Source organism: Ovis aries, chromosome 17 (genome assembly GCF_016772045.2).
Source record: "Ovis aries strain OAR_USU_Benz2616 breed Rambouillet chromosome 17, ARS-UI_Ramb_v3.0, whole genome shotgun sequence".
Taxonomy (NCBI): Eukaryota; Metazoa; Chordata; class Mammalia; order Artiodactyla; family Bovidae; genus Ovis; species Ovis aries.
The window spans coordinates 49,165,768-49,192,928 of record NC_056070.1 but is presented as its reverse complement, the minus strand read 5'-3'; positions in this window follow the sequence as shown (position 1 = coordinate 49,192,928).

Genomic DNA, 27,161 nt, shown 5'->3' with positions numbered 1-27,161 from the left:
CCAGAAAAACAGTTCTGACTAGTATTCACATCTAAGAGGCACTTTCGTGAGATTTGAAAAGTAGAAAAGACGGGAAGCCATTGTTTTCGGGTGGCAGGTGCAGAAAAGCAGATGGATAATGATGGATGATGAGAATGAAGTTCCTCCATCATCTTCTGGTTTGTTCCTGAGAATCAGATACTTGGGTGTTGTAGGCAGTGACATAGTGTAATTAAGCAGGACCATGTGGGAAATTCCTGAGACAGACTTGTCTCTTGTTTATAGAAAAGCTTTACCTTCTTAAGCCTCCCCAAGGTCCAAAGAACAAATTTAATCAGAGAAGTGATAAAATGCAGAAAGAAAGGAAAATAGTCAAGGAAGACAAAATAATGATAGTTTATCCATTAAATAAAGTCTAGAAAGAATATGTAGTTCCTTTTCAAGGATTACAGATAGTATTTTGAGCCATATCCTTGAGCTGTTTTGCTTGAACTAAGATCCCTCACCAAGTGGAAGAAGTTAACTATCTGCTGACCACCAGCATGTACTCCCCAGGCTGGTTAGAACCAGTTGACTGGTTGACTATCAATTACCTCACCACCAACCAATCAGAAGAATATCCTTGAGCTGATTATGCATCCCACAACCCTCTCCCTCAACTGTCTTTAAAAAGGCTTCCCTGAAAGCCATCATGGAGTTCAGGTCTTTTGAGCATGAGCTGCCCATTCTCCTTGCTTGGTGCCTGTAATAAATACTGTACTTTCTGTTGATGTATGGCAAAACCAATACAATATTGTAAAGTAAAAAAAAAAAAAAATACTGTACTTTCCTTCACCACAAACTGATGTCAGTAGACTTACTTTCCTCAGTATGAGCAAGCAGCCCCCAATTTGGTTCCATAACAATAGGGACTTCACTTTCCCCATCCTTCCCACTGTTCACTTTAGTTCAGTTCAGTTGCTCAGTCATGTCCGACTCTTTGCAACTCCGTGAATCGCAGCATGCCAGGCCTCCCTGTCCATCACCAACTCCTGGAGTTCACTCAGATTCATGTCCATTGAGTCAGTGATGCCATCCAGCCATCTCATCCTCTGTTGTTCCTGTCTCCTCCTGCCTCCAATCCCTCCCAGCATCAGAGTCTTTTACAATGAGTCAACTCTTCACACGAGGTGGCCAAAGTACTGGAGTTTCAGCTTTAGCATCATTCCTTCCAAGGAACACCTAGGGCTGATCTCTTTTAGAATGGACTTGTTGGATCTCCTTACAGTCAAAGGGACTCTCAAGAGTCTTCTCCAACACCAAAGTTCAAAAGTATCAGTTCTTCGGCGCTCAGCTTTCTTCACAGTCCAACTCTCACATCCATACATGATCGCTGTAAAAAACATAGTCTTGACTAGACGGACCTTTGTTGGCAAAGCAATGTCTCTGCTTTTCAATATGCTGTCTAGGTTGGTCATAACTTTTCTTCCAAGGAGTAAGCATCTTTTAATTTCATGGCTGCAATCACCATCTGCAGTGATTTTGGAGCCCCCAAAATTGAAGTCTGACACTGTTTCCACTGTTTCCCTATCCATTTCCCATGAAGTGATGGGACCAGATGCCATGATCTTTGTTTTCTGAATGTTGAGCTTTAAGCCAACTTTTTCACTCTCCTCTTTCACTTTCATCAAGAGGCTTTTTAGTTCCTTTTCACTTTCTGCCATAAGGGTGCTGTCATCTGCATATCTGAGGTTATTGATATTTCTCCCTGCAATCTTGAGTCCAGCTTGTGCTTCTTCCAGCCCAGCGTTTCTCATGATGTACTCTGCATATAAGCTAAATAAGCAGGGTGACAATATACAGCCTTGATGTACTCCTTTTCCTATTTGGAACCAGTCTGTTGTTCCATGTCCAGTTCTAACAGTTGCTTCCTGACCTGCATATGGGTTTCTCAAGAGGCAGGTCAGGTTGTCTGGTATTCTCATCTCTTTCAGAATTTTCCACAGTTTATTGTGATCTACACAGTCAAAGGCTTTGGCATAGTCAATAAAGCAGAAATAGATATTTTTCTGGAACTCTCTTGCTTTTTCCATGATCCAGTGGATGTTGGCAATTTGATCTCTGTTCCTCTGCCTTTTCTAAAACCAGCTTGAACATCAGGGAGTTCACGGTTCACATATTGCTGAAGACTGGCTTGGAGAATTTTGAGCATTACTTTACTAGCATATGAGATGAGTGCAATTGTGCAGTAGTTTGAGCATTCTTTGGCATTCATTGCCTTTCTTTGGGATCAGAATGAAAACTGACCTTTTCCAGTCCTGTGGCCACTGCTGAGTTTTCCAAATCTGCTGGCATATTGAGCGTAGCACTTTCACAGCATCATCTTTCAGGATTTGAAAGAGCTCAACTGGAATTCCATCATCTCCACTAGCTTTGTTCATAGTGATGCTTTCTAAGGCCCATTTGACTTCACATTCCAGGATGTCCAGCTCTAGGTGAGTGATCATACCATTGTCATTATCTTGGTCGTGAAGATCTTTTTCGTACAGTTCTTCCATGTATTCTTGCCACCTCTTCTTAATATCTTCTGCTTCTGTTAGGTCCATACCATTTCTGTCTTTTATGGAGCCCATCTTTGCATGAAATCTTCCCTTGGTATCTCTAATTTTCTTGAAGAGATCTCTAGTCTTTCCCATTCTGTTGTTTTCCTCTATTTCTTCGCATTGATCACTGAGGAAGGCTTTCTTATCTCTTCTTGCTATTCTTTGGAACTCTACATTCAGATAATTGTATCTTTCCTTTTCTCCTTTGCTTTTCGCTTCTCTTCTTTTCACAGATATTTGTAAGGCCTCCCCAGACAGCCATTTTGCCTTTTTGAATTTCTTTTCCTTAGGGATGGTCTTGATCCCTGTCTCCTGTACAATGTCAGGAACCTCCATCCATAGTTCATCAGGCATTCTATCTATCAGATATAGTCCCTTAAATCTATTTCTCACTTCCACTGTATAATCATAAGGGATTTGATTTAGATCATAACTGAATGATCTAGTGGTTTTCCCTACTTTCTTCAATTTCAGTCTGAATTTGGCAATAAGGAGCTCATGATCTGAGCCACAGTCAGCTCTTGGTCTTGTTTTTGCTGACTGTATAGAGTTTCTCCATCTTTGGCTGCAAAGAATATAATCAATCTGATTTCAGTGTTGACCATCTGGTGATGTCCATGTGTAGAAACTTCTCTTGTGTTGTTGGAAGAGGGTATTTGCTATGACCAGTCCGTTCTCTTGGCAAAATTCTATTAGCCTTTGCCCTGCTTCATTCCATATTCCAAGGCCAAGTTTACCTGTTACTCCAGGTGTTTCTTGACTTCCTACTTTTGCATTCCAGTCCCCTATAATGAAAAGGACAGCTTTTTGGGGTGTTAGTTCTAAAAGGTCTTGTAGGTCTTCATAGAACCATTCAACTTCAGCTTCTTCAGCGTTACTGGTTGGGGCATAGACTTGGATTACCGTGATACTGAATGGTTTGCCTTGAAAATGAACAGAGATCATTCTGTCATTTTCGAGACTGCATCCAAGTACTGCATTTTGGACTCTTTTGTTGACCATGATGGCTACTCCATTTCTTCTGGGGGATTCCTGCCCAGAGTAGTAGCTATAATGGTTATCTGAGTTAAATTCACCCATTCCAGTCCATTTTAGTTCACTGATTTCTAGAATGTCAACGTTCTCTCTTGCCATCTCCTGTTTGACTGCTTCCAATTTGCCTTGATTCATGGACCTGGCATTCCAGGTTCCTATGCAATATTGCTCTTTACAGCACCAGACCTTGCTTCTATCACCAGTCACATCCACAGCTGGGTATTGTTTTTGCTTTGGCTCCATCCCTTCATTCTTTCTGGAGTTATTTCTCCAGTGATCTCCAGTAGCATATTGGGCACCTACTGACCTTGGGAGTTCCTCTTTCAGTTTGCTATCATTTTGCCTTTTCGTACTTTTCATGCTTTCATGGGGTTCTCAAGGCAAGAATACTGAAGTGGTTCTGTAAACCTTTAATTCCCTGTGCAAGATAATTCCTCTTAAAAGCTTTGAGTGGTTCCAGATTTATTGGTTGTCTGTTGTAAACCCTATATTTTCTTTTTAATTATAATAAAATGCCTATAACCTAAAAATCACCCATCCACCTTGCAACTGTCCTTCAGTAGCATTAAGTACATTCATATTGTTGTGCAACCAATCTCCATGACTACTTTCATCTTGCAGAATGAAAACTCTGTCCCCACTGAACATTAACTCCCTATCAGCCCTCTTCCAGACCCTGAAAAACCTCTTCTACATTTGCTTCCCCAAATTTGATTTCTCCAGGGACCTCCTATCAGTAGAATCATACAGTATTTTGTTTTCTAACTGGCTTACCTCCCACTTAGGAAAATGTCCCAACCAATTGTTTTTCAATTTGTTACATTTAATATATAGATTGTTGGCTGGAATAGAGGACATGCTTAGACTTAATAGCAGAAAACATATTCCTCTCCTAGAATTCCAAATTGGATCATCCATGAAACAATTTTTACAAGAGTTTCTTAGTCCTTACTTTTTCAGTTAACGTTACCCTGAGATAGAGTGTATCCAAGAGATTGTTCATAGGTGGGGTTAATCCACTGGAGAACTTTCACTGACTTTTATGCCCTGGGAGATCTCCTTTTATTGTGTGAGCAAGTATCTGAATTAGACATACTCTCATTCATGCTGAATGTTATCTAGACATAATTTTTCTTCAAATTCTGTTACTGGCCTTTGGCTGCAGAAAAATAAGTTAATTCACATCCGTGTCAATAACTCAGTCACAGAAAAATTGAATCAATGAATTTAATTAGGTCTCCATGTATGCTCTAATTTGGCAATGATAGCATTCCTAGTGAGGTGGTAAGATTAATCACTGGATGTCAGAAATGGAGCATGCTGGTTTGTGAAGAATTTGACACAAATTCTCTGGCTGGAATGGGGACTGTCAGCCATGGGTTTTCTTGGACAGCATTATGGCCAATTACCACAAGAGGAGGTGACAATCTGAATTTTATCACCTGGAGACTCAAAGTCAAATGCTCCAACATTCTGTATTGGCTTTGGAGGAATTAAATGCCTGTTTTGAGTAAGAAATCAGTGGTCCCTCACTTGTGGGGCCATATCAAACTAAAAGTCTTCTGCACAGCCAAGGAAACCATTAACAAAGTGAAAAGATAGCCTACTTATTGGAAAGAAATATTCACAAATCATATATCTGATAAAGGTTTCAGTTCAGTCGCTCAGTAATGTCCGACTCTTTGCCACCCCATGAATCACAGCACACCAGGCCTCCCTGTCCATCACCAAGTCCCAGAGTCCACCCAAATCTATATCCATTGAGTCAGTGATGCCAGCCAACCATCTCATCCTCTGTTGCCCCCTTCTCCTCCTGCCCGCAATCTTTCCCAGCATCAGGGTTTTTTTCCAATGAGTCAGCTCTTCACATCAGGTGGCCAAAATGTTGGAGTTTCAGCTTCAACATCAGTCCTTCCAATGAACACCCAGGACTGATCTCCCTTAGGATGGACTGGTTGGATCTCCTTGCAGTCCAAGGGACTCTCAAGAGTCTTCTCCAACACCACAGTTCAAAAGCATCTATTCTTCGGCACTCTCACATCCATACATGACCACTGGAAAAACCATAGCCTTGAATAGATGGACCTTTGTTGACAAAATAATGTCTCTGCTTTTTAATATGCTGTCTTAACATTTGAAATATACAAAGAACTCGTATACCTCAACATCAAAACCAAAAAAAAAAACAAAAACAAAAACAAAACCTCAATCGAAAAATGAGCAGGGGCTTCCCTAGTGGCTCAATGGTAAAAAATTCACCTACCAGTGCAGGACACGTAGATTCCATCCTTGATCCAGGAAGATCCTACATGCCTCGGGGCAACTAAGCACATGGCCACAGCTACCAAGTCCGAGCTCTTGAGCCTGGGAGCTGCAGCTGCTGAATACATGTGGCCCAGAGCCCGTGCTTCACAACAAGAGAAGGCCCCCAATGAGAAGCCCACACACCACAACTAGAGAGAAGCAACCACTCGCCACAACTAGAGAAAAGCCTGTGTGGCAATGAGGACCCAGCATAGCCAAAAATAAATAAATAAGCAAAAAATTGGTTTTTAAATGTGCAGAGGATCCTCAACAGAGGATATCTATTTGGAAAGGTATCTTTCCAAAGAAGATGGCCAACAGACACACGGAACCCTGTTCAACATCATCACCAGTCATCAGGAAGGAAGATAAAGTAACTTTGTTGAGTTCCAAGATTCAGAGTTAGGGGAAATGGAGCTTTACTCCTTAGACAGTCTTCTTTAACCTTGCAACATCTCTCCAGAAAGCTTTTCCCCTTTATAAAACATTAAACATGACCACTAATATTAGTACAAAGAGCATCAGTGGAGGTGCTTAGGGCAGGCAAGGGCCAGACTGAGAGATATGAGTTCCCACCTTCACAAACGGGCATCACTCCATAAAAATGCCACCTCATTTGCCCAGTGTCAAGTAGACTAGTATTTCAGACCTAGAAACATTTGCCTCACAGCATCAAAATAATTGAATACTGTAATGGTTCAGCAGCCTGCTTAGAGTTATAATACCGGGATTTACATTATTCTTAGCCACGGGCACATGGTCCCCAGATATTAACAACTCCCTTCCCTTCGTCCCCTATGCAATAACTAGAATGTCTTGTCAAGCCCCTTTGCAACAATCCCTGAAGCATGTCGGCTCCTGGCAATGAATGCACTTAGCCAGAAAAAAAATCACATCAACTAGCAAAGGAAAAACTCCTGATTGAATACAGTTTGAAATTGCCACACTCTGTAAAGCACAGAGAGGAACAGGAGCTTCACCTGCCTGCCCATCTAGTTGGTTGTTGAGTCTCCATCTGATCTGCAGGGATTCTGAGGGGCTAGTACCTGAGACGAGGCAAGGTCGTCCTTCAGAGTGGCTCTCAGAGTCCCCCAGTCTCTGCCTACATGGTGCAGATCACCGGGGCAATGACTCAACTCTCCATATGATTGCTTCTTTCAAGAGTCACAATCAGTGGAGACACAGACATAGAGAACAGACTTCTGGACCTGGTATGGAGAGGGGAGAGTGGGAGGAAGGAGAGGGTAGGGTGTATGAAGGGAATAACATGGAAACAGATACATTACCATATGTAAAATACATAACCAATGGGAATTTGCTGTATGACTCAAGGAACTCAAACCAGGGCTCTGTAACAACCTAGAGGGGTGGGATGGGGAGGGAAGTTCAAGCGGGAGGGGACACGGGTATCCCCATGGCTGATTCATGCTGATGTTTGGCAGAAACTAACACAATATTATAAAGCAATTATCCTTCAATTAAAAAATAAATGAATTTAATTATAAACAAGCAAACAAATGACTCACAATTTCAAGTTCCAAAGCCACCAGAGAAGTGACACAGATAGATGAAGTGGTCAGCTGGGGACTTGAGTTAACCAAAGAAGGTATATGCACCCCAATAAGGGGATCAGCAGGGACTCACCTCCCATCAGCTTTTCCCTACCAGAATGACCCACTGTTGATTGATTTCCTACATTTTCCAGGACAGCAGGGATGATTGCTTTTAATACATTTTTTATTTTATTTTTTTAATATATTTATTTCTTTTTGGCTGTGCTGGGTCTTCATTGCAGTGTGTGGGTTTTTTCTAGTTGCAGTGAGCGGGGACTACTGTCTAGTTGTGGTGCTCGGGATTCTTATAGCAGTGGCTTCTCTTGCTGTGGAACACAGGCTCCAGGCCTGTGGACTTCAGTAGTTGTGGCTTGAGAGCTCAGTTGCCTGAAGCATGTGGGATCTTCCTAGACCAGGAATTGAACCCGTGTCTCCTGCACTGGCAGGCAGATTCTTAGCCACTGGACCATCAGGGAAGTCCCTACTTTTTTCATTTTAAAACAGCTTGAGATTTATGTAATTGCTGTGAAGATAGCAGAGAGTGTTCCCCTAGAAGACACACCCACGTCCTCCCTATTATCCACATCTTACCTTTGTAGGGGGCTTCCCTGGTGGCTTAGACAGTAAAGAATCTGCCTGCAATACAGGAGACCTCAATTTGATCCCTGGGTTGGGAAGATCCCCTTGGAGAAGAGAATGGCTACCCACTCGAGTATTCTTGCCTGGAGAATTCCATGAACAGAGAAGCCTGGTGGGCTACAGTCCATGGGGTAGTAAAGAGTTGGACACCACTGAGCGACTAACACTTGACCATTGTAGGGTGCATTTGTTACCCTTTATGGACCAATATCGAGCTTCCCTGGTGAATCAGTGGTAAAAGGTCCACCTGCCAACACAGGAGATGTGAGGCCGATCTGAGTCAGGAAGATCCCTTGGAAAAGGGAATGGCAATGCACTCCAATATTCTCGCCTGGAGACTCCCATGGACCGAGGAGCCTGGCGAGCTACAGTTCAGAGGGTCAAAAAGAGTCAGGCACACCTGAGCCACTAAGCACACTCACACCACGAACCGATATTAGTACTTTCATTAAGGAAAGTCCAAACTTTAATCAGAAGGATATACGGTTTATAAGGTAAAGCTTGGGTGTTTAAAAGTTGATCATTGTGGTAAGCAGAATAATTGCCCTTCATCAAGGATATCTATGTTCTAGCCCCCAGAGCCTGTGAATATGCCACCTTACATGGAAAAAGGGACTCTTCAAGGTATGATTCAGCTACCAATCTTGAGATGGGGAAGTTGTCCTGCATTATCCAGGTGGCCCAATGCAATCACAGCATCCTTAGGAATGAAAGTTAGCAGGGTCAGAGTCGAAGAAGATGTGATGGAAGCCAAGATCTGTGGTGTACCTGTGAACCAAGGATGGTAGGCAGCTTCTAGAAGCTGAAAAGACCAAGGAAACACATTCTTCTCAGAGACTCCAGAAGAAACACAGCCCTGATAACACCTTGATTTTATCCCTTACAATCCATTTACTTTTTGACTTGTAGAACTGAAAAAAAAATTAAATATTGTGTTCCTTTAAATTAGATTTATAAGTCAGAAAGAAAAACACCAATACAGTATACTAACACATATATATGGAATTTAGAAAGATGGTAATGATAACCCTGTATGGGAGACAGCGAAAGAGACACAGATGTATAGAACGGACTTTTAGACTCTGTGGGAGAGGGAGAGGGTGGGATGATTTGGGAGAATGGCATTGAAACATGTATACTATCAGGTAAGAAATGAATCACCAGTCTATGTTCGATACAGGATACAGGATGCTTGGGGCTGGTGCACGGGGATGATCCAAAGAGATGATATGGGGTGGGAGGTGGGAGGGGGGTTCAGGATTGGGAACTCATGTAGACGTGTGGCTGATTCATGTCAATGTATGGCAAAACCAATACAGTATTGTAAAGCAAAATAAAGTAAAAATAAAAAAATAAAATTTAATTAGATTTATAGTCATTTGTTTCAGTGGCAAATCATCAGTGCAACCAGAGGTAAACACCCCACCTATAAAACACTAGTTCACCCCTCCCTGGCCTGCCACTTTTCAAAGGACCAATGTCTGCTTGGGAACGGAGAATGAAATTATATCCCCTCTGCATCACAAACCCTGGTACCATTCCTGACACATAGAAGATGCTTAATACATGTGTATTAAATGAATGCTTTTACCACATTTAAAACCACTAAATAAATGATTAATATCCTCCAACAAGGAACAATGAGCATTCTTTATTCTCCTTGGGTAAAAAGTGTGAGAAATAGTGATTCTATTTATTTCTGGCCACTTAGGTCTCCTGAACTATGCATCCATATTTCTAAGCTACTCTAAGTATGCCTTTGATTTCTTATTATGGAACAAAATGAGACACACGCTTACAGTTTGCCGGTGGAGTGTCATTACCGACAAAGTAACTATGCTTTTGAAAATGGTACAAGTGGTGAAAGCACCATTTCGAAGTTCATTGTCAGTCTTTCCAATTTCAAGAGCCTAGAGAAAAAAGGCTCCTTAGCCTATTTTCATTTTCCTCAGCTAAGACTTTAACTGCGAAGCTTTCCTTTTGTTGGGCTTGGGCCCCTGGAACAAGTGCCTTGTGAGTTAAAATCTGCACGAAGATAATATTAGGCTAACAAGAGAAACATCAGTGTCATTATCTTTCTACCTGCTGGAAAGCCCAGGGTGTTACCTTCCTTTAGAAGCCATTCACCCTTTGGAAATAGAGATGGATTCAGCATGAGGGGACTGTTACCAAGCCGGAGCTCACACTGCTTGTCAGGGAACAGGCCAGTTAACAGAGGGATGAGGTCCTGGGGCAAAGAATAGAGGCTTTATTCAGAAAGCCATCAGACCAAGAAGATGCTGAACTAGCCATTTCCTTTGCCAGGGGATCTTCCCAGCCCAGGGGTTGGGAATAACTCAAGAACCATCTTCTCTGAGTTAGATTTCAGGCTTCTTTTATGCCCAAAGTGGGGGAGCAAAGTCAAACACTTCCCGGTTCCCATCAGCCTCTGGATGAAATGTGTTCATTTCTTCTTTCCTGCAGTCATTCACAGGTGGGCCTGCTCAGGATATTTCCCCTGAGTTAAACAAAGATATTTTAGTTTAAAGCTTATTACCTGGGAGGTAGGGTTCCTGGAGATGGGCCATTATGTAGAATTTAACCTCAAAGGCAACATTCCTTTGGGCTTCCCTGGTGGCTCAGAAGTAAATAATCTGCCTGCCAATGCAGGAGGCAGGGGTTCCACCTCCGGGTGTGGAAGATCCCCTGGAGGAGGAAATGGCAACCCACTCCAGTATTCTTGCTTGGAGAATCCCAGGGACCGAGGAGCCTGGCGGGCTACAGTCTACAGGGTCACAAAAGAGTCGGACACGACTTAGTTAACTAAACAACAACAACGTTCCTTTAATGATTAACTTGTAGAGAAAGTAATAGAACACAAAGGTTAAAGGAAAAGAAACAGATCAAGGAGAGAGTCAGATTTGTACTTTTCCCTTTTGCAGGACCACACACACATAAAGCACAGAAACAGGGGTTTGAGTCTTGATACATTAACTTTCCTTTTCCAGCCAGGCTCTGATGGCAGAGATCCCTTTCTACTTCTTTCCCCACTTTTATCTCCCTCTCATCCCTCTCTTGGACATTATCGTGCATGTTTTTCCCATTCATGGAAGGCAGCTGTTTTGCCCTCTCCAGTCCTTGTGTAGGCAGAGGCAGCCTGTGTCACAGCCATCCCTCCTGGGTACAGTCCCTAATGATTGCTGGCGTGGTAGACTGCATTCCATATCCATCCCTGGATTCCGCATGGTTGCCTTTAACCAGTCATTCTCATCATCTCACTACTATGGTTTTAGACTGTCACTCTGAAGTTGTGTTTTTGTGGATCTTGTTCCTTGCGGGCATCTGGAAAAAACTCAAGTAGGTCTCTGAGTCACAGAAGTAGTTTCTTTCTTTTGCCTCTTTCAGGAAAACCTGGGCTCCAAGGTCTAGTTCTGCTGATACCTGGCTCTGGCTAAGGTTGATGTCCCAACCTCCATGGACTCATCTATTTAAGGGGATGATTCAATCTGCCTATCAGAGCTGTGACACCCGCTAAGTTCTTGGCTTCCAGAAAAGGGCAGATGTGATGATTAATCATTCAGCCATTCTTTCATTCATCAAACCCACCTTCAATGATGGGCACTGGGGTACAGGACCCTGAAATTCAGGCTTTGAACAGACTGTTCGGGATTCAAATTGCAGCTATGCCATTGGCTACCTGAGTGAACCCAGTCAGCATGTATATCTTTTATGTTTTTGCTTCAGTTTTTTCCCCTGTAAAATAAGTACTGCGCTGGTAGTGGCCTCAAAGAGGCGTTTCACAAGAAAACTGAGTGTATACAGAGTTGTATGCACAGTTTACCTTTACTAAAATTTAGGTAATGATACTGATACCATTGGAGAAGGCAATGGCAACCCACTCCAGTACTCTTGCCTGGAGAATCCCATGGATGCAGGAGCCTGGTGGGCTGCAGTCCATGGGGTCGCTAAGAGTTGGACACTTTTCACTTTCATGCATTGAAGAAGGAAATGGCAACCCACTCCAGTGTTCTTGCCTGGAGAATCCCAGGGACGGGGGAGCCTGGTGGGCTGTCGTCTCTGGGGTCACACAGAGTTGGACACGACTGAAGCGACTTAGCAGCAACAGCAGCAACTGATAGTATTAGAGTTACAGTCAGGCTCAGGCAGCCTGACTCCAGAATCTGAGTATTCAGAATTGTGCAAAACTGCTTATATATTGGATTGGGCAAAATGTTCATTTGGATTTTTCCATACAATATTATAAGAAACCTTGAGCTTTTGGGTCAACCCAATTATTGTTAGTCATGATGAAGTCTCTTTAATCTATTTCCATTACTCAGGTAGGTTATGTCTTTGTAAAAGACCCTGATGCTGGGAAAGATTGAGGACAGAAGGAGAAGGGAGCAACAGAGGATGAGATGGTTGGATGGTATCATGGACTTAATGGACATGAGTTTGAGCAAACTCCAGATGGTGAAGGACAGGGAAGCCTGGCGTGCTGCAATCCACAGGGTCACCAAGAGTCAGACACAACTTAGCAACTGAACAACAGGAACAAAATGTCTTTGATGCTGGTGGCTTCAATTTTGTCCCTACCAGAGCTCTGAGTACCATCATATTGTGGGGTCACCTGTGGGAGGGATACTTGGCCATGGGAAGAGAGGCTCCAGTAATAGGTCAGGTGCTATATGTCTCCTGGGGAATTCAATTTGCTGACTTTAGGCCCTTTTAGGAGTCTGGGACCAAAATTGCCATGAGCTACTCCTGACACTTTCTGGTCCTTTTGCTCCTGGTTGGGTCACTGATATTGAGATCCAGCTGGTGGTCACCCATGAAAGCATAAGGATAAGGGTTCGGAGCATAATTCAGCTTCTAGGGCTGGCAAGTCCAGAGGTTTCTGCATAAGTCAAGGAGAAAAACAAAATTGCTGAAATACTGAGTAGCAAATGCAGTGATCGAGATATTACAGATTTTGGAGCTTGTTCTGTAAACTTGTGTTCAACTCCCAGTGACTGAAACGTATTCAAGTTAAATAATCCCTGTGTGTGTCACTTTCCTTGTCTGCATGATGGGAACAAGATAGGACCTACCTGCTATTGTTCTTATAGGATACAATGAGTTAAGAGATACGTAACATTAGGGCAAATCTCTGCATATTCCTTAATAAATGAGAGTCATTATTAACTCTAAAAGTGTGAACACACACATACCCAAAAAAGCTATTTAATCAATCTGATTTGCTGCATAATATAATATACGTCTCATATTTTTAGGACAAAAATCTCTAACTGGTGACAGAAGCTATTTCCTTTTTTTTTTTTTTTTTTTTTTGCGTCTTTTCCCCAAAGTCCTGCAGGCAGCTGCAGAGAGCTTTGAGAAATAATAAATGAGCTATATATACCAACTTCTTTGATCCCCTGCCTTTATTCTAAAATATGGAAAGGCTTGGGTGTAAATATGGCTGTGAAGTCTTTTATGGCTCCCATTAACGTGAAAATGTGCTTGTGTAATGCACTCAGTTGTGCCTAAATCATCCTCACTCTCGCCTGGTTTCATATTGTCTGGGAAAGAGAACATTGGAGCAGGGCAGTCATCATGCGGTAACAAGCGCGTGGACATTGGTGGCCTAAAAAGCTTTTTAGTAGATTAATTGAAAGTCTCGCTGTGTGAGCCAGAGGATCTCAGCCAGTGACACTGAATAGGCACTCTCACAATTTCACAAGTAATGGTGGCTAAAGAAAACTAAATCGTGGGACATATCTCACCACCAATACTTGGATAAGAAAAGTCACTAGCCTGAGTTGCCCTCATTTCAGAACTTGGAGGCAGCCTGGATGGCTGCATTGCATGTTGCCATAGGTTGAAGCCTGGATCCCATCACCCGGCCATCAAGGTTTAAGTACTGGCTCTGCTGCTTGCCTGCTGTGTGACCTTGGTGAAATTGGTTGCCCTCTCTGTGCATCTGTTTATCTACAAGGTAGGAATGACAACAACAGCCATATTGCTGCCGAAACTCAGCTTCTGTTCACCAGTGCCAAATAGAAATTTGGAGACAGGGTTTTGGACGAAGTAGAAAAGAGTAGCCTTTGTTGCTTTGCCAGGCAAAAGGGGCCAGACTGGGCTAATGCCCTTAAGATTGTGTAAACTGCCTGGAGGGAGTAGTGAGGAGTTTTATAATGCTCAATGAGCAGGGTGTGGTCAGCATGTGGGCAGTTCTAGGATTGGTTGGCTTCAAGGTGAAGTTTCAAGCATCAGCTTTCTGGTTTCAACCAGTTTAGGGTCTGTGTTCTTGTGGTCAGCAATTTTCATCTAGAGGCAGGGTTCTGCTTCCTGTTTAAACAAAAAAAAACCTTAGGAATGTGTGTCAGGCCTTTATCTGTATCTTTCAGGGAACTAGGAGTTCGGTGATGCTGCTATGGGGCACAATTATAGTCTAAATTGTTAATAGTTCCCCAGCCCAACAGGCATTCTTTGTTTCTACATTTTCCAATCATTAACTCTTGGGTCATCAATTTTCTTCAAAAGACAAGGACTCTGGGGCTTGTATACCATTTCAATACTTATCTCATAGGTCACTGAGAGGGCAAGGTTGAGCAGACTTTGGGAACACACAGAGAACAGGACCTGGAGTATAAAAAACACAGGGTAAGAGTTGGCTATCATCACTGTATTGTTATTATTGTTGTATTAAAATCTTAATAGAAAATACATGGTACTCTTAAAATAGGATGTGCTTAGTCACTCAGTCATGTCTGATTCTTTGTGACTCAAAATAGGACAGGATTTAATACAAGCAGCATTTGAATGGCTTGGTCAGGGTAAGTAGACAGAGAATGGTTCCACATTCAGGACCTAGCATCGGGTGAAAGGCATGACACTACTTCCTACCTTCACCCCAACCAGAGGGCCAGGGGAGGGAGCAGATTCCAGAGTAGCAGAGGGGTGACAGTGAGAAGCGCTCAAGAAGCGCTCCCCCAATGGGAACTGTAGTTTCTGTGAAAGCAACACAGATGATGCTAAATCATGGAAGGGTAGAGAATGAGAATCATAAGTCCCTTGACCTCTCTCATATCTTAACCCCTAAACCCCAGTGCCAAAATAAAAAACTAAAAAAATAAATAAAAGAAACAGATAAATTCAAAATAAATAAATAAATAAATAAAATAAACCCCAGTGCCTCCCATTGCTGGTGTTCCATCGTTAAGTTGTGTCCAATTCTTTGTGACCCTAAGGACTGCAGCCTGCCTGGCTCCTCTGTCCATGAGATTTCCCAGGCGAGAATACTGGAGTGGATTGTCGTTTCCTTCTCTAGCCTCCCATTCGAAAATCTAACCAAAAACCAGCAGACATGGGAGTCCAGTTAATCCATTATGAAAAGATCAGCTTCCAGCTTTCAGATTGGTACTGGGGCAAAGAGAAGATGTCGACAGTGATTAGAAATCCTCCAACTTCAAAAACAACAGTCTCTAAACCATCTGTATTATCTGTGCAGCTAGTAAGAACAAACTGAGCAGATAGTCCCAATATAGTCACATACCCCACTGCCAAGAAATGCTAACAGGACAAATATAACTGACATAAATATTTCTCACTTTTCCAGTCTGCAAGAATTGCTTAGTGCCTTTTTGTTTTGGTTCCAGGCCAGAGTGAGGAAGAGTGATAATCTTCATAAAAACAACCTGAACAAAAATAGTGACAGCAACTGGCATGTCGATAACACTAAACAATGATCAAATTGTTTTCATGCATTTAATTCCATTTTAGCCCTGTATAATAAATTTGTGGTAAAGAAAATATTGATTCCTTTTTGAAAAAGAAGGAAATTGAAGATGAAGAGTTCAGTTGACTAGGATCAAAACCCACTGTATCATCCTTGCTTAAATTTCTTAGAGAATACAAAGAGAAATGGTAACTATACAGAATAGTGTTTTGACTTCGCTGATGGTCTAGTGGTTAAGAATTTGCAATGGAGGGGACACAGGTTCAATCCCTGGTCTGTGAAGATTCCACATACCACGCAGCAACTAAGCCTGTAGGTTACAACTACTGAGCCTGTGCACCTAGAACCCATGCTCTGCGACAAGAAAAGCCACAGCAATGGAAAGTCTGCACACAGCAACTAGAGAAAGGCTTTGCCCAGCAACCAGTGCAGCCAAATATGTATGTGAATAGGAACTGAAAGAGTTTTAAAGTACAAGATGCAAAATTCAGTTATCTGTTTTATTTAAGAAATAAGTTGAGAAGTATTGTAAGGCATCAGACTCCAGGCACTGGACAGCAAAGCTGTGGAGAAAGTGGAGTCCTTGAACACTGTTGGTGAGAATGTAAATAAAATAGTGTAACAGCTATGCAAACAGTGTGGAGATTCATCAAAAATTAAAAGTAGAACTAGCATATGAGCCAGGGATCCCACTTTGGGATATATATCCAAAAGAATGGAAAGAAGGGTTTCAAGAGACAGCTACACTCTTCAGTGAGTGGGAAACACTTTAAACACATGTAACATACTTTATTGTTGATTTTAGGACATAAACTACTCAGCCATAAAGTTTTCCTATGGACAGCTCTTCTAAAATATTTCTTAAACCTCCAAATTCTGTATTTCTAGTGTCATATATGTTACATTTTAAAATATTCTGTTGTTATAGTAATACTTTTGAAAAATGAAGTAGGAGGTGAAGACTTTCATACACTGATAGGTTTGTTGGAAAGAGTAGGCTAGGTTGGGAAGTTACTGAGAGCTGTTGCAATCGATTATACTATCTAGTGCTTCATGTTCCCAGAAAGGATCATTTAAGCGTGGCTTCCCTGATAACTCAGTTGGTAAAGAATCCGCCTGCAATGCAGGAGATCCCAGTTTGATTCCTGGGTTGGGAAGATCCCCTGGAGAAAGGAAAGGCTACCCACTCCAGTATTCTGGCCTGGAGAATTCCATGGACTGTATAGTCTATGGGTCACAAAGAGTCGGACACAACTAAACGACTTTCACTTTCAAGCAGGCTTCTAGCCCTCCTGACTGATCACTCAGAAAATTATCTTCTACAAATTTATGACGGCTTTGCCACTTGAAGAGTGGAAAACAACTGATGTTTTAAATGACTCAACTGAACTAAACAATTAGCTCTGGGAGAAATATTTTACCTGAAAGGCTCAGAAGGATAAGCCATGAAGTCTACAGGATACAATCACAGGTTTACACGAAAAAGGCATAGTTTAGATTTAGTGATTGGACACAGAATACAGAGCTATTACCGAGATGACAGTGCATTTATATGCAGCATCAATGTGAATTCTGAAAAAGTAATAGGAAGCATCATCCCGGTGGGAGGAGGAGCCTTTGAATTGACTGGAATAATTTAATTACGGAAGGACTCATTTTCCAACCAGAAATTCCAGGCACCAGTGGCAATATGGTGGCCTTGGTAGTACACCTAAGGGTCAGGAGGAAAGGGGTTCATTTGCATATAAATTAAATTTGCATAAACATTTCAGCAAAAATAAATGGAGCCAACCACAGTCTCTGTCTGAATTGTTCCTCTTTGGCAGATGTTAATAGAAGTATCCTGTGTTATTGTGACTTGTCCTGCTGTGCAGGTTGGGCTCTGGTACCCAGGAAAGGACCTAGAGTCCCAGTGCCTGAAATAACACATGCTCTCTTGAAATATACTCCAAGATAGAATGGGTTAAAGTCTTTCTTTAGTCCACTTATTCAAATCACTACTGAAGATGGCCCCATATATTTTCTTGACATTCTAAAAATTTCTAGAAATATCCCCCATTAGAACAGAGTGAAACTTGGATTTAATTACATTCAGATGGAGAGGTAGGTAGAGGCAGAAGAGGACAGAAATCAGCAACTCAGTTTGCAGCTCAGGCCATTTATACAACGCCTGCCTCCTACTCCTTGAACACTAAGGTCACTCTCATTCCCAGCTGGCAAAACATGAGAGCATCATGAAGGAGCAGGCAGAACTGGACTTCAGATGAGGACAAACAGTCATGATTTTTGGTTAAACCCATGGGACAACACAGCAACTGAAGAAGCCCAAGGCAAGGCTTGGTTCCTGGAGCCCAGCCTCTGGAATGGCTGTAACGGGATCCGACTAGAATCGACAGAAAATCTAATGATGTGCAGCTTCCAGGCTCCTGATACATCCAGCTCAGGGATGTGAATTTGAGATCTGGTACTTCCACCTTAGAATGTGAAGACGAAAGAGGAAGGACCAGAAGAGATTCACTCACATCTCTATAACTCCATTCACATGGAATTCTATATCAATAAAGCCTCCTGAAGATGTATGAGATGTGGGAGGAGGGGGTGCTTGGGAAATCGGACATCATATGTAATTTTGTCTAGAAGAACTGGTCTGAACTAAATGTATTTTTTCCATCTTCCTTTCAATTCAGTATAATCAGTTCCTCTTAATTTCATTAACTCTGAATTCTCAGCTTTCCCCCATACACTGGCTCTTCAACAACTCAATCTTTACTTACAAAGAGCTCCTCCCTCAGAGCAAATGTATTTTAAATGTTTGTATTTGCTCATACTGAAGTGTACTTCTCCAGTTTGTGACTGCTACTGAAATGCAGATGATAAGGCTATAGCAAATAGCTGTGGATTTGAGGAGGTGGTGTTTTCAGTTGGCAGGAATTTTTCAACTCTTTGCATAGAGGAAATGGTTAGCAGTGTGAGTATTTACATTTCCGATTTAAAATGAAGATATGTGCTTGGCACATAGTGAGAAATCGACAAAATGCTACTGAATAAATATCATGGGCTTCCCCAGTGGTGGAAGTGGTGAAGAATCCACCTGCAATGCAGGCGATGTGAGTTCAAGCCCTGTGTCAGGAAGATCCTCTGGAGAGGGAAACGGCAACCTGCTCTAGTTCCCATGCCTGGGACATCCCATGGACAGAGGAGCCTGGCGGGCTATAATCCATGGGGTCACAAAAGAGTCGGACACAACTTAGCAGCTAAACAACAGCAACAAAAGTTGTGGAGAAATGTTCATAGACTTCCAGAAGGGAGCTAAATTTCCCTGAAACCATCCCTGGTTTTGTTTCAAGGGCTTTATCTGTGGAAAAATGCCAAATACCTTTCCATTTCTTCATTACATCACACATAGACACCTCTGGGCTGCACCTTCAAAAACCTGAGCCTCAAGACCCAAGAAAGTGCCCAGAAACACCAACAGAGACATCAGTGGTTTACTGGATGGAGGATCGTATGGGTCTGAAACAAGGTCCTGGAGCGACACCTCAATGTGTGTGGTAAATAGCAGGCAGCGTAGAGCAGCAATTTTCCCTTCCAGGAGGAAGCGGAGGTTACCAGTTATAGGGACAATTGACCTCAGGGTTGGCTCATCAGTTGCCAGGGAAACCAGCAGAGGAGCATGCCCCTCACCTTCCCTTTGATAAACTCTCAGAGTGGAGATATTCTGATCCAAAGATTAGAGCAATCACTAGCTGGGACCAAGGGTAAGTATGTAGGAAGGTCAGTCTCATGAGTAGGTGTAGGTGAAGCAGACAGTGGTCAAGGAGGGGATGTACAAAGAGTAACAGAACAGCCATCTTTGGTGCCTGGTCTCATACACACACACACACACACACACACACACACACACACACACACACACACACACACACAGAGTTATGGATTGAAATGTCAGTTTTGGAAAACTGACATACCAAGCAAAGAACTGTATTTATAACTTCTGTAATGATCCTTATGGATGTGTGCTCAAATATTCTGCAATTTTTATGAATGACATAATTTTTTATTGAATGTAGACTTCATATCCGTAGTGAAAAGTGTTGGTCACATATCCAAATTCTACTGCCTTCTGATTCCTTCCTTTATGAGATTTTCATGTCTGATCATGGCACCCAGAATTTCCAGCACCATCTTGCTACTAGTGGAAGGAGAAAGCCAACCTGAGGATGGGAAGCAGAGAGATGAAGGGACATGTCACATGGCTGAGCTGTTGAAATTTTCCAGTTCTGGACTCCCAACTTCCTACCATGGTGCTCGGGCTTTTAAGAGATGATAAGACCCCTTATTGTAAAAGTCTGATGAGTCAGAATTTCTGTTACTGCAGCTGAAAGCGTTCAATAAATACAAAAACATCTTTGTAAATGGCTGTGTACTTGTCCTCTGCAGTATGTCTATCACAACAAACTTGTTTTATTAAAGAAATTTATTTTTCTTCCCAGAAATCTGTAATCTTCTTGAGGGTTTTTTAAGTTCTTTAATTCTCAGAATCAGATGCTGTGAATGCTTATGAATGTTTTTTATAAAATTCAATTTAGGGATAACTGTCAATATTCTTTTTTCTCTATGTCGGAAATTATTTGTAACAAGATGTCAATATTCTTAAGCCTTTCTTTTCAACTAGACTCTAGAAACTCTTTCTCTTTTGGACTCTGAAGAATACAGAAGTAAATAAGAGTTGTGTCTGTCTCTAAGAACATTCAATATGGTAAAAAAAAAAAAAAAAGATGTGTGTGTAACAAGATATAACCCATTGCAAAATGTGAAAACCATTGTGATATTTTCTACCAAACAAAATTGAGTTTGTCCACAAGTGACAGTAAAATTGATCACAGTGGCTTACAAGTTAGTGATTGGTATCTCACATAATAAAATGTCTAGCGATTGTAGGAATTAGGTGGGCAGTTAAAAGAAATAAATCCTTTGGAAGTCTTTGTTTTTTTTTCCACAGGCTTGCAAGATGACTGTTGCATCTCCAGCCATCACATCCTAATCAAAGCAAAAAGAGCCAGGAGAGGTGATGCCAGTCATGTATCCCCTTGCATTCAAAAACAAAAGCTTGCCAATAAATGCCCCAGAGACTCATGCTTGTGTGTTATTAACCTGGATTGAGTCGTGTAACTCTTCCCATCCTCAAAGGAGACCAAGTAAAAAGGGAATAGAACTGTCATGTTGAAATGCTGCAGGGGGCATCTGAATGCTGTGTGTACACATTTCCATGTCCCCACAGTATTTTAGCTGAGTGAGATCTTAAGTCTTCCTGCTAACAACCCTATGAATTAAGTAACCTTATTGTTCTATTTTACAGATGAAGGAAATGAGACTCAGAAGGGTCCTGAAACTTGCAGTTAGAAAGTGAAAAGTGAAAGTGTTACTCACTCAGTGGTATCTGGCTCTTTGTGACCCCATGGACTATAGCTCGCCAGGCTCCTTCGTCCATGGAATTCGCCAGACAAGAATACTGGAGAGGGTTGCCATTTCCTTGCAATGCAGGCAAATTCTTTACCACTGAGCCACCCAGGAAGCCCCAAGAAGGCAGAGTAGGAGGATACGCACCCATCTTCTCCTGTGAAAATACCAAAATCCCAACTAGCTGCTGGACAACCATTAACAGGAAAATGTTGGCTCTGCAGAAAAAAGGGAAGCCCCAGAAATTAGAAGTCATCTAATTGAATAAAGGTAGTGTCAGCAGCCAGCTAAGATGGATCAACTCTGACCAAGATAATCTTAATATTTCCTTCTGATTGACCATGGCGTAGGCTCTTCCTATGTCTTGGCCCTGGACATCTCTTTTTTTGCTGTTGTTGCCTTTGCTCTAGAAAACTTGTAATTGGAAATTCTTTCTCTACTCCTTTGAGATGTAAATCTTTTTAAAAGCCTCTTTTCATTTTGGTCATCCTTGGGATGTCTTTTTCCTGGACCTAGGAGTCAGCTCTTTGAAAACTAACATCAAGGAAGACAGCGCTCAGTCTCCATGGGAAGGAAGAAGCCCAACTTTAGTGGGAGCCTGCTCCCAGCTGCGAAACTCCCTCCTATCATGAAGATATTAAAAAAGCCCACATTTCCCTGTGTAAAGCCAATTAACACACACAGATTGACTTAAGAGCCCCCTTCCTCTGCTCTTAACAATTCTCCCACCCTTTGTTTTGATGAAGTTGAGCTCTGCATGAGTTCTGTTTGGTATCTTTTCTCTGTTACAATAGCTTTTTATAAAGTCCCCCTTTCCTTTTAAGCTTTTCTAGAGCACTTTTAATGGAGAAGGCGATGGCACCCCACTCCAGTACTCTTACCTGGAAAATCCCATGGACGGAGGAGCCTGGTAGGCTGCAATCCATGGGGTCGCGAAGAGTCGGACATGACTGAGAGACTTCCTTTTCACTTTTCATTTTCATACATTGTAGAAGGAAATGGCAACCCACTCCAGTGTTCTTGTCTGGAGAATCCCAGGGACAGGGGAGCCTGGTGGGCTGCCGTCTATGGGGTTGCACAGAGTCAGACATGACTGAAGTGACTTAGCAGCAGTAGCAGAGCATTTTTAAAATGTTGACAGTTCAGAACCATGCACTCTGAGATGCCTTGGAATCAGGTCTTGAAAACTCAGATGCCTGCACAGACCAGGTAGGCAAGGTAAATGTGGTCAGATGCAAGACAGAAAAGGATACTAGTGAATGAGATGTTGGAGACCCAGTTTCTATTACAGTACATTAAATAGTGATCTTCCAAAAAATAAGTCCAACTCCTAACCCCTGGTCTCTGTGAAGCTTCTTTGAAAATAGGACTTTACCAGGTAAAACTACATTAAAGCTCTCAGAGTGAATTGATGGCTACCACATGGGAAGGGTGGCAGGGTAGGATAGTTAGGGAGTTTGTGATTGACAGGCAAACACTGCTATATTTAAAATGGATAACAACAAGGACCTACTATACAGAATGTAGAACTCTGCTCCATGTTATGAGGCAGCCTGGATGGGAGGTGAGAATGAGGAAGAATGCCTGCCTGCTAAATCGCTTCAGTTATGTCTGACTCTTTGCAACCCCATGGACTGTAGCCCACCAGGCTCCTCTGTCCATGGGATTCTCCAAGCAAGAATACTGGAAGATTGACATTTCCTCCTCCAGGGGGATCTTTCCAATCCAAGGATCGAATCCTCATCTCCTGTGTCTCCTGCATTGGCAGGCGGGTTTTAGCACCACTTGGGAAGCCCCTGGGGGAGAATAGATACATATATTTGAGTGGCTGTGTTCCTTCCCTAGTCACCTGAAACTATCACAAAGTTGTTACTCAGCTATACCCCAATACAAAATAAAAAGTTTTAAAAACTAAAAAAGTAGAAAATATGGATAACCAACAAGGACCTGCTATATAGCACAGGGAACTCTGCTGAGATTAGGTAACAACCTAGTTGGGAAAAGAATTTGAGGAAGAATAGAAACATATATAGGTATAACTGAATCGCTTTGTTGTACAACCAGAACTAAAGCTACATTGTTCATCAACTATATTCTAATATAAAATTGAAAGTTTTCAAAAAGGCTGTCAATATTTAGAGTGGACCCCCAAATCCAACAAGTGGTATCCTTACATCTGGAGGAGATCTGAGAGGTGGAGACACAGGGAAGAAGACTATGTGACAACAGAGACAGAGATCCGAGTGCTGCAGACAGTCAGTGAAAGCCTTCCAGCCACCAGGAGCTAGACGGGGCACTGGGACTCCCTCCTGGAATCTTTGGAGGGAGCTTGATCCTACAGGCACCTTGACTTCAGAGTCTGGCCTCCAGAGCTGTGAGAGAATAAATTTCTATTGTTTCAAGCCATCAAGGTTTGGGGAATTGGTTGTGGCAGCCTCAGGAAGTGAAGATACCAGTCTAAGGTCTTTACTTGGATGAAACGTGATCCTCGATTTCGCAGATTTACCAGTGGAGTCACAGAAATCTGGAATTTGATGCCAAATACCTTTATTTTAAAATATATGTTAGTTGGTTTATGATGTTGTTCAGCAAAGTGATTCAGTTATATCTTTATACATACTATTTTCATATTCTTTTCCATTATGGTTCATCTCAGGATTTTTGATGTTGTTGCTCGTGCTGTGCAACGAGGGCCTTGCTGCTTATCCATCCTGTATATGTCACTTTGCATCTGCTAACCCTAAACGCCCACTCCATCCCCGCCTCACCCTCTTCCCTTGGCAACAATTCTGTTCTCTGTGTCTGTGAGTCCATTTCTGTAGATAAGTTCACTTCTGTCATATTTTAGATTCCACATATCAGTGATATCACATGGTATTTCTATCTGACAACTTCACTTATTAGGACAATCTCTGGTTGCGTCCATGTTGCTACAAATGACTCTACTTCGTTCTTTTTTATGGCTGAGTAGTGTTTAATTGCATATGCGCACTCTGTCTTCTTTCTGCATTCATCTCTCAGTGGACATTGAGTTTGTTTCCATGCCTTGGCTATTGTGAACAGTGCTGCTTTGAACATAGGGGTGCATGCATATTTTTGAATTATAGGTTTGTCTGGATATATGGCCAGAAGTGGGACTGTTGGATCATATAGCAACTCTGTTTTTAGATTTTTGAGGAAACTCTTTCCTGTTTTCCATAGTGGCTGCACCAATTTACCTTCCCACTGACAGTGTAGATGGGTTCCCTTTCCTCCGCACTCTCCAGCAGTTGTTATCAGATATCTTTATTTTTTTCAATGTGGCAAGCAAGTCACTTTTTCTTATCATCTTGCAGGTCAACACTGCATGAGGCCAGCAGATTAAAACAGGTCTCAGAGAGCAGATACACCCTCTGGATAGCAGATTAAAAACTCTGTATTGGGGAATTGATTTTGGATTTGATCTACATAGAGTTGTTCCGGAAGAATTCTCCTTACACTGTTCAGTTCCGCTTGATGGGGCTGGCAGTGGCTGGTTCTGAATATTTTTCACAATCCTTGGAACTCAAATCTGGAGGGACCGTCTTTCCTACTTAAGACATGGACTCATGCCTGTGCCTGGAGGCAAGGACGGATACATTTGGATAACTGACAGTAAGGCATAAGCCTACGTAGGATTCCCACCAATTAAAGATGGTTATCAGTCTAAAACATGAACTATTTCCACCTCCTGCTCATGGGGCGGCTTTGTCAAGTTTTAAACCTCAGCTTTGATTTATGAATTCAAGAAAAAAAAATGCTAGGAAAATATATTTATAACCCTTCCCATTAACAGGAAGCCAGACTCCCTAGCTGCTGTGTAGGCATGGTTCCCATTAACTTAATGAGAATTTCAGTACAAAATTTAGTCCAGCATCCATGCTGGATGCTCACAAGTCTGGCTGAATTTTAATATTTCATGGACTTTCTCAAAACTCTAAATAGACTCTCAGAAATGTGTTTTGCAGTATAACAAAATGATCAAGTCTGACTTGAAGATGCATCTTTTTTTTTTCTATAGGCAGAAATGAAGCAGTTGAGAATTCCTTTTAACTCTCTGTATTACTTACTATCCTCTGCCAGCTCAATTAAATGTTATCATTTCCAGAGAAGAGAAATAACGTGCTTTCATTATGGAGAGACTGAGTCAAATGGACAGTTGTGTGTGTGTTGTCTGTGTGTGTGTGTGTGTTGTCTGTGTGTGTGTGTGTGTGTGTGTGTGTGCTCAGTTACGTCCGACTCTTTGCCACCCCATGGACTGTAGCCTGAAAATGGACAGATAGGGTCTTTTTAATAGATAACTGTGAATCTCCACCCACACGACCCATTCTCAGAAATCAGTGCGTTTTATTGCATTTGAAGTGAATCACAGGCATTTTACTACACGGGAGTTTGTTTTTTTGTTCTCTTTTCTAACAAATCGGTCACTAGGAGGTAGTTGCGTGGAGGGTTTGCACTCCACAAGGGTGGATATCATGCTGCTTTAAAAACCAATGTTTGCTCATTATCTTTCACAGTGATGGTTGCATAGCTGGTGGTCAAATCCACATGTTGTTTTTACAAAGTAATCTGTGCTTTGGAACTTCAGAATTCTCCAGTATATTGGTGTTGATAAGAGGTGATGAGAGGCACTGTAATGATCTCGAACTTAGAAGATAGGTGACTTGTGTCTTAGACCCTCCTCTGAGAAAAACCTACAGATCCAAAACTTCCCTGGTGGTCCTGTAGTTAAGAATCCACCTTCCAGTGCCAGGTACATGGGTTCAATCGCTGGTCAGGGGACAAAGATCACATGTGCTGCGAAGCAACTGAGCCCATGTCCCCCAGCTGTTGCAAGACGCAACTGAAGATCCTGCCTGCCACCACTAAGACCTAACACAGACAAAAATAAATATACAAATAAAAGAAACATTACTTTCCTAAAAAGTGCTACAAACCCTTCGTGAGCTGAATTTCTCATCTTTAAATAAAATTCTTGGAAATTTAAATAAAAATCAGTGGTGCTAAGACAGCAGATGTGCTTTGTCTGGAATGCAAGGTGATTTCACATGGCACCAGTTCTGACAGGAAATAACATTAAGAGGAGTTATTCCCCCATTGGCAACCCCTTTGAGCCTTTCTGTGATTTGGAGAAATAGTCTTTTGAGTGACAGCAATTTTTAACACTTTAATCTCCTGTTTAAGAAATGGAGATTCAATTCATGTTCATAATTTTGACAATATGACTCTATAGCTAAAATTTTATAAATTTTTCATCATTATCATATTATTTTTATGGCAAGACATGGCCATTTTTCCCACTTCAATAACATGCCCCCTTTTAAATTAATGGATTTAACTAAAACAGTGTCAAATTATAGATAAATGCTAAGAAATAGAATAGGTAGACTAAGGTGTGATGATATTTGTAGATGGTACATACAACCCTGCTGCTGCTACTGCTGCTAAGTCGCTTCAATCGTGTCCGACTCTGTGCGACCCCATAGACAGCAGCCCACTAGGCTCCTCTGTCTCTGGGATTCTCCAGGCAAGAATACTGGCATGGGTTGCCATTTCCTTTTCCAATGCATGAAAGTGAAAAGCGAAAGTGAAGTCGCTCAGTCATGCCCGACTCTTAGCGACCCCATGGACTGCAGCCCACCAGGCTCCTCTGTCCATGGGATTTTCCAGGCAAGAGTACTGGAGTGGGGTGCCATTACCTTCTCTGCATACAACCCTAATATACATTAAATTCTGCAGACTGATCTTAAAATCAGATATTTCTAATATCACTCTTTCTTCTTCACTAAAAGTGTCCTGAGTTTGAGGGAGTGGGACAAGAATACCTAAATAAACTTACAGACAAACAGAAATCACCTGTAGTGATTTCTCTTGCAGGCAGACATTGTCAAT